The sequence below is a fragment of the Phyllobates terribilis genome, unplaced genomic scaffold (assembly GCF_046119375.1).
Source record: "Phyllobates terribilis strain yellow unplaced genomic scaffold, ASM4611937v1 Scaffold_3__8_contigs__length_932513732, whole genome shotgun sequence".
NCBI classification, from domain to species: domain Eukaryota; kingdom Metazoa; phylum Chordata; class Amphibia; order Anura; family Dendrobatidae; genus Phyllobates; species Phyllobates terribilis.
Window position 1 is genome coordinate 223,789,765 of NW_027362763.1, and position 15,651 is coordinate 223,805,415.

The following is a 15,651-nucleotide window of genomic DNA, read 5'->3' on the forward strand; positions in this document are numbered from 1 at the left end:
CGGAACCCAATACATTCGGACTAATCCACCATTTGTCATATCCAAGGGGCAGGTCAGTAAACGACAACATCAACGCGGAACCAAGTACAGTAGTATATACTGTACATCCTTTGACAAGGCAGTAAGGCGGATCAAGAAGTTGGGAAGGGTCACCCTAATGGCCAAAACAGACATTGATGCGGCGTTCCGGTTACTTACTACCTGTGCCTCCGAATAGTGTCCACCTATTGGGCTGCTTCTGTGAAGGAGCATACTATATAGATCGCTGTTTGCCCATGGGGTGGTCCAGATCCTGCTCACTATTTGAGGCGTTTAGTTGCTTCCTCGAATGGGTTGTATTGGACGTTTCTAAGGGGGCACATATTATCCATTACCTCGACAACTTCTTATGCCTGGGCCCAAAAGATTCTCCACAGTGTGAATACACACGGTAGTCCACCTGTGAGGAGAGAGCTGGAGGGAGAGCGGACACCACAGAGCCGAGGGGTTAGATGGAGAACGGAAGAAGGAAAGAGGGCGAGGGAGGTAAAGGAGTACAGTGGAAGGCCGACCTGAGCTCCCCCACGTTCCTGCTGGGCGGGGAACAGCCCTGGGAAGAAAAGCCACTTGCGCATCTCTTTGAGGTTACGGGCGCGAGCGGGCAGAGGGACTACGCTGGAGTGCGAAGCCGACACGGCCAGTCCGTTCCTGCCCGTGCGACCTCCGTGTCGCCGGGTTTGTGCCAGAGCCGCGGTGGACCCTGACGGCCAGCCCCCCTCTCCCAATACTGGTGCCTGTCCGCTGGTGGGTCGAGCCCCCCCGCGGTGGAGGCAGGTCTAAGCTCTGTAACTTTAATTGGCTCTGTAATTTGAATGAGTACACTTTAAATCCTTTTACAAGGATCTATTGGAGGGCAAGTCTGATGCCAGCAGCCTCGGTAATTCCCTCTCCAGTAGCGTCCACTAAAGCTGCTGCAGTTAAAAAGCTTTTATAAGGATTGGGCTTGGCGGTCCACAGCAAGGCGTGCTACCCCCAGTCCCAGCCCCTTTGCCTTGGGGCGCCTCCCCGATGCTCTTCACTGAGTGTCCCGGGGGCCCGATGCATATCCTTTGAAAAAATTAAGTGTCCAAACCACAGGTGGTGTAGCTTGCTTAACAGCTGGGATACTCCGCTGACTAGCAGACACTGTTACTAGGCCCAAAGTATTGCCTGGGCTAGATGCAGTTAAAAATTTGTAATTAGATCTACAGGCGCTGGCTACTCCGCTGACTAGCAGACACTGAAGCTTTGGAGCAGACCTCTGATTCCCAGGCTATAGTATGAGTAAACAGCTCTTCAGACTCAACCATCTGTGTTACCCCAAGCCATAGTGTAAGTAGTTTCTTATGGTTAAAAGGGGGGGGGGGGAGACCCGACCCACCTGGCATTGACGATGCCAACTTCATGTAAAACACAGCAAGGGGACTCCAAAAAGAGTCTCCATTTTTTCCAAAAATTGTGGCACAGACACCACTTAAGTGGCATCAATTGTCCCAGAGTTGCTTAAAATGGTTGGTGAGGTGATTTTCCAAAATCCTCAAGCTTTTAGTCTCCCCAGGATGACACAGGTGGGGCTGATGGTGGTTGGCCCGGCCCTCTAGGCCGCATTGTAGCACAGTGAGCTTCGCACTGCAACTTATGCTTCATATCCATGTGACGGTTCAAGCTTAAAGTACTCAAAGTATTGTTTTTTTGACCTCTACTTAGCTTTTGGTGACAAATGTTACAGATAACATGAGTTGGGTCATCCTTAGCGATCTCAAAAAATGCCAAGGCTATGCAAGGTTTAGAGTCCATGCGACACTGCTACTAGCAATACTAGCAAATGATTGGCTGGGTTAGATGCAGTAAAAAATTGTTATTAGATACACAGGCGATGCAGCTTGCTTCACAGCTGGGCTACTATGCCCAAAGTATTGGTAGACTCTATACTAAATAAGGAAGGAGTCACTGACTGTGGTGGCCCCTCCGCGGGCCGTGTCGATTGGTCATCCCCTTTCGCTGCCCCTTACTCAACGAATTCACAAACATCTCCCGTTGGTTTGGAGTTCCATTATGCCCAACAAAAACCATAGGCCCCACAACAAAGCTATCGTTCTTAGGCATCGAAATCGACACCACAGCAAGGTTGTTCCGCCTCCCACGGGAAAAAATACCAAAACATTACACCTGATTGAGGGTTTTTGTGCAGTATGGAAAGTAACACTACAGCAGATGCAAGTATTACTAGCTCTCCTCGTGTTTGTGAGCCGGGTGATGCCAGTCGGAAGGGTTTTTTCTCGTCATTTATCGCCCGCAACAAGAGGGGCATCAAAACCGAGTCATAGACTCAGAATCAGCAGGCAGCTACGGGCGGACTTAGAGGTGTGGAAAACCTTCTTATAATCATTCAACGGTCACACGTTATTTATGTCAGCAGAACAGTCCAACATTGAACTAAGATTATTCACCGGGGCGGCAGAATCAGGCGGATATGCAGCGATACTAAATAACCAATGGTGCACAAGCTTATGGCCTCCGTATTGGGCAGAACAAGTGCTGACAAAAAAACAGACACTCCTGGAACTCTTCCCAATAGTGATAGCAATAGAAATATGGGGCGCGCGCCTGGCTAACAAAAGTATACGCTTCATAACAAAAAACACCAGCCTAGCGCACTGCATTAATAAGATGGCATCATCGTCTCTCCCAGTGCTAGGCCTACTACGCCGGCTAGCATTCCTGTGCCTAAAATACAATGTATGGGTCCGCGCTAGCCACGATGCTGAGGGGTCTAACGCTGCTGCTAACGCTTTATCACAATTCAATTGGCAGATTTTCACAGAGCTCCTCCCCAACGCCCACCCATCGGGCAACAGTTGCCCACCCTCCCTATTGGATCTAGTGGCAAATAGTTGATGCCATTAATCAGCGCGTCAGTTGCCCCGTCGACGTGGCAAGCATACAGTAAGGCATGGGAAGAGTGGACACGACTAGTAGCAGGCAGACGGGTTGACCAATGTGAACAAGCCAGATTACAAGTCACCATAGAATTTCTCCACCAGCTAATGATGAGGGGCATATCAGGGGCGTCAGCGCAGCGGTGTCTGACCAGAGTAGCATTTCACTTCCAACTACTGAATTGGGGACATGTGACAAAGAGATTCATCATCAGACAATCCAGAAAAGGGTGGAAAAGGGGTCAGGCAAGTCAGGAGTGTAGACGTGCCGTCCCGTGTCACTAAAACTGATTTCTCACATCATATCCCTAACACCATTAACATGACACTCACAATTTGAAGCTACACTACTGTCTACTGCATTTGCTATCGCCTTCTTCGGGGCGCTATGCATAAGCGAATTAGTCCCTCAATCCAAAATTACCACCAGTGGAGGCTTATTACACCAGGACGTAGTCATAGCCAATAATGCAATACGTCTACGCATACGCAAATCGAAAACGGTTTCAGCGGGCAGGGGCACTTGGGTATTTCTACAACCCACAAACGGTACACTGAGTCGGGTAACAATAGTAGAAACATATACACTGTGTGCAGAATTAATAGGCAAGTTGTATTTTAGAGGATTATTTTTATTATTGATGAACAACTATGTTCTCAATCAATCGAAAAGACTCATAAATATCCAAGCTTAATATTTTTGGAAGTTGGAGTGCTTTTTTTTAGATTTGGCTATCTTAGGAGGATATCTGTTTATGCAGGTAACTATTACTGTGCAGAATTATTAGACAACTTAAGAAAAACCAAATATAATCCCATCTCACTTGTTTATTTTCACCAGGCAAACCAATATCCGTGCACAAAATTTAGAAATAAACATTTCTGACATGCAAAAACCAAAACCAAAAAAATTAGTGATCAATATAGCCACCTTTCTTTATGATGACACTCAACAGCCTTCCATCCATAGATTGTCAGTTGCTTCATCTGTTTTCGATCAACATTGCGTGCAGCAGCCACCACAGCCTCCCAGACACTGTTCCGAGAGGTGTACTGTTTTCCCTCCCTGTAGATCTCATATTTTATGATGGACCACAGGTTCTCTATGGGGTTCAGATCAGGTGAACAAGGGGGCCATGTCATTATTTTTTCTTCTTTTAGACCTTTACTGGCCAGCCACGCTGTGGAGTAGTTGGATGCATGTGATGGAGCATTGTCATGCATGAAAATCATGTTTTTCTTGAACGATACCGATTTCTTCCTGTACCACTGCTTGAAGAAGTTGTCTTCCAGAAACTGGCGGTAGGTCTGGGAGTTGAGCTTCACTCCATCCTCAACCTGAAAAGGTCCCACAAGTTCATCTTTGATGATACCAGCCTATACCAGTACCCCACCTCCACCTTGCTGGCGTCTGAGTCGGAGTGGAGCTCTCTGCCCTTTATTAATCCAGCCTCTGGCCCATTAAGAGTCACGCTCATTTCATCAGTCCATAAAACCTTTGAAAAATCAGTCTTAAGATATTTCTTGACCCATTCTTGAAGTTTTATCTTATGTTTCTTGTTCAAAGGTGGTCATTTTTCAGCCTTCCTTACCTTGGCCATGTCCCTGAGTATCGCACACCTTGTGCTTTTTGATACCCCAGTAATGTTGCTGCTCTGAAATATGGCAAAACTGGTGGCGAATGGCATCTTGGCAGCTTCACGCTTGATTTTTCTCAATTCATGGACCGTTATTTTGCGACGTTTTTGGCCAACACACTTCTTGCCACCCTGTTGGCTATTTGCCATGAAACTCTTGATTGTTTGGTGATTACACTTCAAAAGTTTGGAAATTTCAAGACTGCTGCATCCCTCTGCAAGACATCTCACAATTTTAGACTTTTCAGAGCACGTCAAATCTCTCTTCTGACCCATTTTGCCAAAGGAAAGGTTGGGGGTCCCCACAGTCTGCCTAGGCTAGATGCAGTTAAAAATTCTTATTAGATACACAGGCGGTGCAGCTTGCTTCAGAGCTGGGCTACTATGCCCAAAGTATTGCCTGGGTTAGATGCAGTTAAAAATTGTTATTAGATACACAGGCGGTGTAGCTTGCTTCAGAGCTGGGCTACTACGCTGACTAGCAGACATTGAAGCTTTGGAGCAGACCTCTGAGTAAACAGCTCCCAACCCACCTGGAATTGACGATGCCAACGTCACATAAAACACAGCAAGGGGACTCCAAAAAGAGTATCCATTTTTTCCAAAAATTGTGGCACAGGCACCACTTAAGTGGCATCAATTGCCCCAGAGTTGATTAAAATGGTTGGTGAGGTGATTTTACCAAATCCTCAAGCTTTTAGTCTCCCCAGGATGACACAGGGGTAGAAAAGTCCTTGCGGATCCATGATTTGTTCATCTTTATGAAGGTGAGTCTGTCTACATTCTCAGTGGACAGCCGCGTGCGCTTATCTGTCAGCACACCACCAGCAGCGCTGAACACACGTTCAGAGAGAACGCTGGCTGCAGGGCATGACAAGATCTCCAAGGCGTGAGTGGCGAGCTCCGGCCATTTTTCCAGATTGAAAGCCCAAAATGAGCAAGGGTCCAGTGACACAGTCATGGCTTCGATGTTCACTTGGAGATACTCCTGTACCATCCTCTCTAGGCATTGACTGTGTCAGACTTCTTGTCTCCTGTGGCCTTGCAAAGGATGGTCTAAAAAAGTGGTGAAACGATTCCACAAAATTGCTGTTACTAGCAGATACTGTGTTACTGTTACGGTTTGAGTGATGAAGACTCGACAGTCCCACGGTTGGCAAGTTAGAACTGCGAGATTCACTACGTGCACCACTAGCGTTTTGTGGAAAAGCACATGTAAGATTCTGCAACAGCCTCTGCTGATACTCCTGCATGCGTGAATCCCTTTCTATGGCAGGAATTATTTCGGCAAATTTACTTTTGTACCGGGGATCTAAGAGTGTGGCAACCCAGTAGTCGGGATTACTTTGAATTCTGACAATCCGAGGGTCATGCTGCAGGTAGTGCTGCAAGAAGGCACTCATGTGTCTTGCGCATCCAGGAGGACCAAGTCCTTGTTGAGTTGGTAGTGAGGTAAGAATCATGCTTTCTTCCTCTGCCCTCTCCCCCCAACCTCGCACAACAGAAATGTGATCAAGGTCTCCCTCATCTGATGAGTCTTCCATGCCCATCGCCAGTTCGTCCTCCACTTCTTCCTCGGCTCCTGCACCTTCCTCAACAGTTTGGCTGCTACCATGTGCCCTGGTTAATCCCTCTCCCCCACGCTCCCATGCCTGCCGCCTTGGTGCTGCCGACCGTCTGGACCTTGGAGATGTTATCCCTTCCGCATACGACTCCTCTACTTCCTCCACCTCCTCTTGTCCCACCACCTGACTCCAAATTCTGTTTAACGTGTGCTGCAGCATGTAAATCACTGGAATAGTCATGCTGATAATGGCATTGTCAGCACTAAACATCTTCGTCGCCATTTCAAAACTGCAGAAGGGTGCATAGGTCCCTGATCTGAGACCACTCCTGCAGCGTGATTTGCCCCACCTCTGGATCTCGTTGGCCCAGGCTATACGTCAGAACGTATTGCACCAGGGCTTGTTGGTGCTGCCACAGTTGCTGCAACATGTGCAGGGTTGAATTCCACCGTGTTGGCACATCGCATTTCAGCCGGTGAACTGGCAGGCCCAACGACTTCTGTAGAGATGTAAGTCGTTGAGCTGCGGGATGCGAACGGCGGAATTGAGCACACAGTGACCGTGCCCTCTGCAGAAGGCCATCTAGTCCGGGATAGTGGGCTAAAAATTGCTGGACAACCAGGTTCAACACGTGAGCCATACAAGGCACGTGTGTGACATTGCCCCGGCGAAGGGCCGCACCCAGCTTTGCAGCATTGTCGCACACGGCCTTCCCTGGTTGCAGGTCCAGTGGAGATAACCATTCATGAAACTGGGTCTCCAGAGCTGACCACAACTCCTCAGCTGTGTGACTCACATTTCCCACACATTTCAAAGTAAACACCGCCTGATGCCGTTGAGCCTGCTGCCAGCATAGTAAGGAGGTGTGCAGGATTCGTTCTGCGCAGTTAGAAAGCGGGTGGCATTACCAGACAGGCTTTGGGTGCATGTGGAGGACCGAGATGAGGTTGAGGAGGCAGAAGCAGTGGAGGAACTTCTAGGTAAAAAGGATTGACGCACAACTCGTGGGGACGGCAAGACTTGGACAGCAGCCCCTTGTCCTGCTGTCATCATAGTTACCCAGTGCCCAGTTAGTGACCTGTAACGCCCCTGTCAATGCCTACTCGTCCAAGTGTCTGTGGTTAAATGCACCCTGTCACACACAGAGTTTCTCAAAGAAACAGTGATGTTGTGTGCAACATGCTGGTGTAGCGCAGGCACACCTTTCTTTCAGAAGTAGTGCCAACTGGGCATCTGGTACTGGGGCACTGCAACGGACATAAGGTCTCGAAAATCCTCTGTGTCCACCAGGCGGAAAGGCAGCATTTCTGTAGCCAACAGCTTGCAGATGGTGAAATTCAACCTCTTAGCTTTGTCATGGCTAGGAGGAAATGGTCTTTTACTTGTCCACATCTGAGGGACTGAGGGCTGGCTGTTGTGCTTAGACGGGGTTGAGTAGGGTGTCCCCGGCAAACTGCCGGTCTGTGAGGAAGATGCAGGCGGAAAAGTTAGGTTGCCTTGATCCAAAGGTGGTGCTCTCGATGTCGGAGAGCGCTCAACACCAGCTGGTGTTTCCACTTCCAAATGAAATGATGACCTGCCAATCACACTGGCTGTTGCGGGTAAAGAGGTGGCAGGTCTGTGTCCAAAAACATGTGTGACTGCTGTCCCCCCAGTCACAGAGGATGAAGAGGCCGCGGATGCACAAGATGGGGCAGACGGTGGTTGGGCCGGCCCGCTAGGCCGCATTGTAGCACAGTGAGCTTCCCACTGCAACTTATGCTTCATATCCATGTGACGGTTCATGCATGAAGTACTCAAATTATGGATTTTTTGGCCTCTACTTAGCTTTTGGTGACAAATATTACAGATAACACGAGTTGGGTCATCCTTATCGATCTGAAAAAATGCCCAGGCTATGCAAGTCTTAGAGCCCATGCGACCTGAAGAGCCACCACGACTTGTGGTCAGAGGCAGAGTTGTGGTTGAGGATGCAGTTGTTGACATGCTTCAAGTACTTTGTCTCTGTCCAGGAAGGCGCAACCTAACCTCGTCGTCAATAGCAACCTCCTCCACCTCCTCTGCTGACCTCATCGACTGGCAGACTGTGGGTTGACAGTAAGTGGGATCTCCAACCTCATCATCATCACCCTGTGTGTTCTCACACCCGTCGTCCTCAGAGCCAACCTCTTCCTGCCCTGACCGAAAAGTCAAGTTGTCGCTCCAATCAGGTATTTGAGTCTCATCATCGTCTTCATCATTGTCTCCACCAACAGGAGTTACAGTTTGGGAACGAGGGTCTACATTATGCTCAGAACCTTCTTCATCTGGTCCTGGATCCGACTCATAAAGATTCTGGGCATCAGTGCAGATCATTTACTCGTCTGGATTAACAGAAGCTCTGGAGCAGACCTCCGTTTCCCAGGCTATAGTATGAGTAAACAGCTCTGCAGACTCAACCATCTGTGTTACCCCATACTCAGACGGGCAGCTAGAGACTTGGGAGCTGTGAGGAAGCAAGTGCGATTGGGGTGACACCTCTGAGGACTGGAGTATTGGTGAAGTTGAGGTGGAGGAGAGCCCACTTGAAGGAGCACTTGATATCCGTTGAAGCACCTGCTGTTTTTGTGCCTCATCGGGAATTTGTAGCGATGGGCGTGTCCTTAAGAAAGGGATCATATCACATTGTCCACGACAAGAAGTAGACATCTTAGTTTGGCTGGAAGATGGTCTTTCTTCTGCAGATGTTACTGTTGCTTTAACACCTACCCCACAGACACAACCTTTTTTTCCCTTTCCAACATTCCTATTCCCCTTTCCACCAGCAGCAGTCCTTTTGCCACTCATTTTGGTGGTTAACTAATTGACAACTCTGTAGTTGTTTGCACAAAAAAACAGTGGATGGAAACCGAGCAGAGCTGAGTGGCCAAACTGTGGTACTAGCCCATAAGGATTGGCTGGGTTAGATGCAGTAAAACAATTTTATTAAATACAAAGGTGGTGTAGCTTGGTACAGATGGGCTACTCCAATGAGTAACAGACACTGCTACTATGCCCAAAAGGTTTTACTTGGCTAGGTGCAGTAAAAAATTGGTATTAGATACACAGGTGGTGTAGCTTGCAACACAGATAGGCTACTCCACTGACTAACACACACTGCTAGAGGCCCAAAAGGATTGGCTTAGCTAGATTTAGCCAAATGCTGTGAAAAACATTTGCACAGCACTGGCACAGACATGCCTGGCAAAAAGTGCTAGGAACTGCTGTAACGTAGCCCTCAAAAGGGCTGCAATTACAACTAATCCCTACTCCCTAAACCTGTCTATTTAAGAGCAAATTCGCTTGCAATTCACACAGTTACAAAGTATAGCGCCCACAGCAGCAGCGGTGCCGTCTAACACTCAGCTGCAGCACTGAGAAAATGGTGGCGACGGGGAAAATGGCTTGGTCTTATAGGGCAAGGACATGTGACATACACTGCCAATGACACATGCCCTTGCTTGTGTGAAAAAAAAGCACTTTGCTGCGTGTGTGCGCTGCTGATAGGCTGACAGATTGCACCTCCCCACTGTAAATGCGGGAAAGAAAAAAAAAATGGAGATCGGCATTATTTCTGCAGAGATCCATCCCCTGCCCCTCCCCCCACCCACTCTACACTGAAACTGTCTATTAACATTGATTAACAGCATTACTGTGAAAAAATCCAGTTATGATTTTGGTGCATGAACAGTTATCGAACATAACCTCAAACAGCCGGATTTTTTGCAAATCGTTCGGGTTCGTCGAACGGCTCGAACACCGCCCAAAACAGCTCGAATTTGAGAATGGCGAACAGTTCGAGTCGAACAACGCTCATCTCTAGTTGACAGCTAACTAAACTGTATAGAAAACGTTACTTTTTTTATTACTATTGACCTATGATGAAACGCCTGTTTTTTTTAGTTTTGATTCTATCTAAAAAAAAAAAAACAATTCTCTGATCTATGACCATCTATGGCAGAGGTCTCAAATACGCGGCCCGTGGGCCGCATGCGGCCCCTCCAGCTGCTTCATGCGGCCCGCAGACTCCATAGACCCCGATTGCGGCCCAGTCCAGGAGCTGCCGACAGCAGCGCTGTAGTGCAGTGTATTGCCGGGCAGAGACCGGCTATCTGCACAGCAATACCAGCCGCCGGCCTATCAGAGGCCAGCAGCTGACATCTGCATCCCAGCGCAGCGTCGTATGACGTCACTGACATGCGCAGATATCAGCTGCTGGCCTCTGATAGGCCGGCGGCTGGCATTGGCATTGCTGTGCAGAGAGTCGGTCTCTGCGCGGTAATACACTGCACTACAGTGCTGATGTCGGCGGCTCCTGGACCGGGCCGCGATTGTCAAGGGGTCTATGGTGCCTGCATGCTGCATGTGCAGAAGGACGCCGAGGGAACGGAGGACAGGTGAGAAGAATCTTTTTTTTTTTCTCTGTTATGTGCACTATGGGCACCTGGATGGGGATGTATAGACACCTGGATGGGAACATATGTGCACCTGGATGGGGACATTCCTTCAAGATGAGGACCTGGATGGGGGACGTTACGACAAGATGAGGACCAGGATGGGGCATTACTACAAGATGAGGATCAGGATGGGGCATTACTACAAGATGGGGACCAGGATGGGGCATTACTACAAGATGGGGACCAGGATGGGGCAATACTTCATGATGAGGACCAGGATGGGGCAATACTTCAAGATGAGGATCAGGATGGGCACATTGCTACAAGATGGGGAACAGGATTGGGCATTACTACAAGATGAGAATCAGGATGGGCACATTACTACAAGATAGGGGCCAGGATGGGGCATTACTACAAGATGAGGATCAGGATGGGCACATTACTACAAGATGGGGGCCAGGATGGGGCATTACTACAAGATGAGGATCAGGATGGGGCATTACTACAAGATGGGGACCAGGATGAGGCATTACTACAAGATGAGGACCAGGATGGGGCATTACTACAAGATGGGGACCAGGATGGGGCATTACTTCAAGATGGGGACCAGGATGGGGCAATACTTCAAGATGGGGACCAGGATGGGGCAATACTTCAAGATGAGGATCAGGATGGGCACATTACTACAAGATGGGGACCAGGATGGGCACATTACTACAAGATGGGGACCAGGATGGGCACATTACTACAAGATGGGGACCAGGATGGGCACATTACTACAAGATGGGGACCAGGATGGGCACATTACTACAAGATGAGGACCAGGATGGGCACATTACTACAAGATGGGGACCAGGATGGGGCATTACTACAAGATGGGGACCAGGATGGGGCATTACTACAAGATGGGGACCAGGATGGGGCATTACTGCAAGATGGGGACCAGGATGGGACATTACTACAAGATGGGCACCAGGATGGGGCATTACTACAAGATGGGGACCAGGATGGGGCATTACTACAAGATGGGGACCAGGATGGGGCATTACTACAAGATGAGGACCAGGATGGGGCATTACTACAAGATGGGGACCAGGATGGGGCAATACTTCAAGATGAGGATCAGGATGGGCACATTACTACAGGATGAGGACCAGGATGGGCACTTACTACAAGATGGGGACCAGGATGGGGCAATACTTCAAGATGAGGACCAAGATGGGGCAATACTTCAAGATGAGGACCAGGATGGGCACATTACTACAAGATGAGGACCAGGATGGGCACATTACTACAAGATGAGGACCAGGATGGGCACATTACTACAAGATGGGGACCAGGATGGGACATTACTACAAGATGGGCACCAGGATGGGGCATTACTACAAGATGGGGACCAGGATGGGGCATTACTACAAGATGGGGACCAGGATGGGGCATTACTACAAGATGGGGACCAGGATGGGACAATACTTCAAGATGAGGATCAGGATGGGCGCATTACTACAAGATGAGGATCAGGATGGGGCATTACTACAAGATGGGGATCAGGATGGGCACATTACTACAAGATGGGGACCAGGATGGGCACATTACTACAAGATGAGGACCAAGATGGGGCATTACTACAAGATTGGGACCAGGATGGGGCAATACTTCAAGATGGGGACCAGGATGGGGCAATACTTCAAGATGGGGATCAGGATGGGCACATTACTACAAGATGGGGACCAGGATGGGCACATTACTACAAGATGGGGACCAGGATGGGCACATTACTACAAGATGGGGACCAGGATGGGCACATTTCTACAAGATGAGGACCAGGATGGGGCATTACTACAAGATGAGGACCAGTTCAAAAGGTGTATAGAAAAAAAAATGGGATCACTAAAAATGTCACTTTGTCATGCAAAGAATGCGGCCCCCCAAATTCAATTTTTTCCGTGTGCGGCCCATATACCCAGCTGAGTTTGGGACCACTGATCTATGGTCAGGACTTCCCAATGTCGATATTTTTGTATAGTTGTGGCCATATACTTAAAGTGAAAGTCAACTATAACTTCTAATTTCTGCGGGATTAGTTAATCTTTTATTTAAAGATCAACCTGATTTTCCCTAGTGGCAGATGTTGGGAGAAAGAGGGATTCTTGTGTATTGGCGTCTTTTAAGGATGTTTTTCTAGATATTAGAAAGATATTATAAGATATGACTGGGGACATGTTGTTTTTTTTTCAGCTTTGCAGTAATACCAATGTAGTCCAGAAGAAATCCTATTCAGTGTCTTTTGCAAATACGTAAGACAACCCACCAAAGAAAGCATGACTACGACCATATATCGCCATAAAAACATATAGAAAAAAATATAACCACATATATAATCCACACAGTGTAGAGGAGAAGAGCTGAGGTGGCAGGGCAAACCAAGAACGAACCCCAGAATAAACCAAAGTAAAAGGTGACTAATATAAATGCATATGATATGGTATATGTATATGAGTCACACCAGGCACAAAAATACATAAATGCAAAAAGTATAGAGTATATAGTAAGTTACAGATTTAGTTGTCCATGGTGGCAGGCATACTAATGAAAACACTAATGAACATATTAGTACATAGTCAGATCTCATAATACCATCCAGAGATAAGGGGGAAGTTAAGATGCCCAGCCTGCCCGACACTCGTTTCGTACAACGTTCTTCATCAGGGGTAAGATGAGGAATCTTATGAGCAACGACTGTCATCTCATATCTCAATACTGTAAAAATCTGTCTTCACTGAATACAGATTGTATCCGTATATTGAGAATTTTGAAAATGAAAGATCGGTCCAGGCGGGGAGAGAAGCAGGTTTCTCTGATCTAATATATTACAAAGTTTCTTATTTTCATGTGTAATACTGATTTATGAAATAAAAATGTAAATGACGGTTACTATTTAAACAATCGCACGCCAGAGATTTAGTTATTGAAATCGATAAAAAAAAGCAAACATCACATAATGAGATACTCAATAAATATATTCTGATTGTATCCTGGGATGAAAACTTTATATTAAATAGGTTTTTCACAAAACACATTGATGACAAATCCTCAGGGGCCACTCTTTTATAAAGATCAAATGGATCAAAGACCACCAATTTGTGCTTGTTTATGACATACCGTTTCACAAAAACATCACAATGTGAAAGTATCCTATATGAGACTTGTAAAACTAGTTCATACGAGAAATTCAGACCTATAAAAGAAGAAAAAAAAAACTGTATAATGTTTTTCCTTTCTAAAAGTCCCCATATTCAGCCGAAACTGCCAAGATGAGGCCACCACCTAATGTGTATGTAGGCCTTCAGAAACTCCCCAACAGCGTTTGACATCTGTTGTGTATGCCCAACTTTATTTTTGTTCTTGGATTAATACTTCTCTGCTTGATGATTCTTTTAACAAATCTAATATTTTATTGGAATTTTTTTTCTAGGAAATTTTAGCCCAATGTTTTATTATAAAAGCCCAGGTGAGAGATATGCACATGCTTACAGCCCATACAATGACAATGCAGATGGAAGCCTCTTCTTAAGTGCAAAGATAACCTCATGTAGAACTTTCTTTATTGAATTGAACCAATAAGTGCAAAATCTCGCAACTTTCTTGCAGAACGAAATATTTCACAAGTACCACCTAGGAGAAGTAGCTACTCGTCATCATGTGTCAAAGCTTGTTAAAGGGTTGAACATTGACTTTTAGGGTAGCTACTTTCGCTAGGTGGTATTAGCAAGATTGATTATTTTATTTTGTGAGAGAGCTAATGTGCATAGATTGGCTGCAAGACTTCATTCTCAGCTTGTCTCCTTGATGGGAGACTGTTATAACGATCCACACCACTGCCCCCACCCTCCCCTAAACTGTTTAAATGGTCATGTTGATCTCTGAAAGATAATCTTTACTTATGCAATATGTTCCTCCCTTCAAGGCTTCAGTATTTTAGTTGTATCAAAGCACTTCTCAAGACTTTACTTCTAAAATCTCTATTTCTTGGCTCTATTCACCACCCAGCCCACCTACTTCTGCTTGACTGACAGCTCAGTCGTGATTTAGTCAAGCCAGTGAGCACTTAGTCAAGCAGAAAAAGTTGAGTTTGGGTGGTTAATAAAATTAGGGGGCAAAGACTTGGGAAGTGCTCTGATCCTGTCCAGATCGCTTAAAGAAAACCTACTATGTTGAATTACGCCATTCAGTTGCAGATCTAGAGTTAATCTTTAGAAAGATGTCCAGCCACCATACTGAAAGGGCAGCACCCAGGTGAAAATTAACTTAATTCCTCCTGGCAGCTGCCAGTTTTCAGTCTTCCAGGTGCGCCGGCACAGCTAAAGTCACCGCTCACAACACGCCCTGGCAATTTGACTAACAGCTGGCTCTGCACTGATGAACTGTAAAGCTGACTGTCAGTCTAAATGCCTGGGTGTACAGACAGCCGCAACTCACAGTGCTGTGAGCAATGACTGAAAGCCGGCGACTCCTGGGAGTAATAAAGTTCATCAATATGGCGGCAGGCACCTTACTAACAGTATTTACCTGCAGATTAACCCTATATCTGCAGGTAAATATCATCCGACATGACAGGTTCCCTTTAATGGATCAGGTAAAGTGACAGGTGCAGCAAAGCCTCAGGCACAAGTGACAGGTCCAGCAAATTCTTATCCTCTCTTGCTGACAAAATGTAGACGAGAGAGCAAGGGGATTTGCGACCTTGGATCTAATCCTCAAATGAGGAGGAAATGGTTGAGGAAGTAAGGGTGGATGGGACGCTAGGAGGCAGCGATCATGCTATCATAACATTTTGGATAACTAAAGGTGGAAGACCTGTGAAGAGTCAGACTTTAAGGTTGTACTTCAAAAAAGCAGATTTTAAGGGACTTAGAAAGAAGATAGGAGGGATCAAATGGCTGGATGTCCTTAAGGACAGAAATGTCCAGGAAGGATGGGAAATTTTGAAAAATTAGATTCTGAAAGCACAATCGTTAACAATCCCTAAAAGAGGGAAGAATAGGAAGCATTTAAGAAAACCAGAATGGATGGACAC